Source organism: Durio zibethinus, unplaced genomic scaffold (assembly GCF_047325235.1).
Source record: "Durio zibethinus cultivar Kanyao isolate XHJ-2024 unplaced genomic scaffold, ASM4732523v1 HiC_scaffold_2, whole genome shotgun sequence".
In the NCBI taxonomy this organism is placed as follows: Eukaryota; Viridiplantae; Streptophyta; class Magnoliopsida; order Malvales; family Malvaceae; genus Durio; species Durio zibethinus.
The window spans coordinates 2,192,663-2,195,162 of NW_028323043.1; positions in this window are offsets into that span (position 1 = coordinate 2,192,663).

Below are 2,500 nucleotides of genomic sequence, written 5' to 3' on the forward strand. Positions count from 1 at the left end.
TGGCACATGCATCGACCATCATCGGCATAGGCTGCCCTTCGGTACGGGCACTTGCCTCGACCGCCATCGGCACAAGCTGGGCCCTGGTGTGGGTTGTTGCCTCGATCACCAGCGGCACATGCTGAGCCTTGGTGCGGGCGGTTGCCTCGAGCACCATCGGCAGACCCTGGGCCCTGGTGCGGCCGGTTGCCCCGATAACCATCGGCACACGCTGGGCCCTGGAGCGGCCGGTTGCCTCGACCACCATCGGCACACGCTGGGCACTGGTGCGGGCGCTTGCCTCGACCACCATCGGCACACGCTGGGCCCTGGTGCGGGCGCTTGCCTCGACCACCATCGGCACACGCTGGGCCCTGGTGCGGGCGCTTGCCTCGACCACCATCGGCACACGCTGGGCCCTGGTGCGGCAGGTTGCCTCGAGCACCATCGGCACACGCTGGGCCCTGGTGCGGTCGGTTGCCTCGAGCACCATCGGCACACGCTGGGCCCTGGTGCGGGCGCTTGCCTCGACCACCATCGGCACACGCTGGGCCCTGGTGCGGCAGGTTGCCTCGACCACCATCGGCACACGCTGGGCCCTGGTGCGGCAGGTTGCCTCGAGCACCATCGGCACACGCTGGGCCCTGGTGCGGTCGGTTGCCTCGATCACCATCGGCACACGCTGGGCCCTGGTGCGGGCGGTTGCCTCGACCACCATCGGCACACGCTGGGCCCAGGTGCGGCAGCTTGCCTCGAGCACCATCGGCACACGCTCGGCCCTGGTGCGGTCGGTTGCCTCGACCACCATCGGCACACGCTGGGCCCTGGTGCGGCAGGTTGCCTCGACCACCATCGGCAGCCTCGACCACCATCGGCACACGCTGGGCCCTGGTGCGGGCGGTTGCCTCGACCACCATCGGCACACGCTCCGCCCTGGTGCGGCAGGTTGCCTCGACCACCATCGGCACACGCTGGGCCCTGGTGCGGGCGGTTGCCTCGACCACCATCGGCACACGCTGGGCCCTGGTGCGGGCGCTTGCCTCGACCACCATCGGCACACGCTCGGCCCTGGTGCGGTCGGTTGCCTCGACCACCATCGGCACACGCTGGGCCCTGGTGCGGCAGGTTGCCTCGACCACCATCGGCAGCCTCGACCACCATCGGCACACGCTGGGCCCTGGTGCGGGCGGTTGCCTCGACCACCATCGGCACACGCTCCGCCCTGGTGCGGCAGGTTGCCTCGACCACCATCGGCACACGCTGGGCCCTGGTGCGGGCGGTTGCCTCGACCACCATCGGCACACGCTGGGCCCTGGTGCGGGCGCTTGCCTCGACCACCATCGGCACACGCTGGGCCCTGGTGCGGCAGGTTGCCTAGACCACCATCGGCACACGCTGGGCCCTGGTGCGGGCGCTTGCCTCGACCACCATCGGCACACGCTGGGCCCTGGTGCGGGCGCTTGCCTCGACCACCATCGGCAGACGCTGGGCCCTGGTGCGGCAGGTTGCCTCGACCACCATCGGCACACGCTGGGCCCTGGTGCGGGCGCTTGCCTCGAGCACCATCGGCACACGCTCGGCCCTGGTGCGGTCGGTTGCCTCGAGCACCATCGGCACACGCTGGGCCCTGGTGCGGCAGGTTGCCTCGACCATCATCGGCAGCCTCGACCACCATCGGCACACGCTGGGCCCTGGTGCGGGCGCTTGCCTCGACCACCTTCGGCACAAGCTCGGCCCTGGTGCGGTCGGTTGCCTCGAGCGCCATCGGCACACGCTGGGCCCTGGTGCGGCAGGTTGCCTCGACCACCATCGGCACACGCTGGGCCCTGGTGCGGCAGGTTGCCTCGACCACCATCGGCACACGCTGGGCCCTGGTGCGGGCGGTTGCCTCGACCACCATCGGCACACGCTGGGCCCTGGTGCGGGCGGTTGCCTCGACCACCATCGGCACACGCTGGGCCCTGGTGCGGGCGCTTGCCTCGAGCACCATCCGCACACGCTGGGCCCTGGTGCGGCAGGTTGCCTCGACCACCATCGGCACACGCTGGGCCCTGGTGCGGCAGGTTGCCTCGAGCACCATCGGCACACGCTGGGCCCTGGTGCGGGAGCTTGCCTCGAGCGCCATCGGCACACGCTGGGCCCTGGTGCGGCAGGTTGCCTCGAGCACCATCGGCACACGCTGGGCCCTGGTGCGGTCGGTTGCCTCGAGCACCATCGGCACACGCTGGGCGCTGGTGCGGGCGCTTGCCTCGACCAGCATCGGCACACGCTGGGCCCTGGTGCGGCAGGTTGCCTCGATCACCATCGGCACACGCTGGGCCCTGGTGCGACAGGTTGCCTCGAGCACCATCGGCACACTATCGGCCCTGGTGCGGGCGGTTGCCTCGACCACCGTCGGCACACGCTGGCCCTGGTGCGGGCGCTTGCCTCGAGCACCATCGGCACACGCTGGGCCCTGGTGGGTTTAGGCACATCTTCAAATTTCTGCCGTGCCAATGCCATTTTTATGGCTTGTAAATTC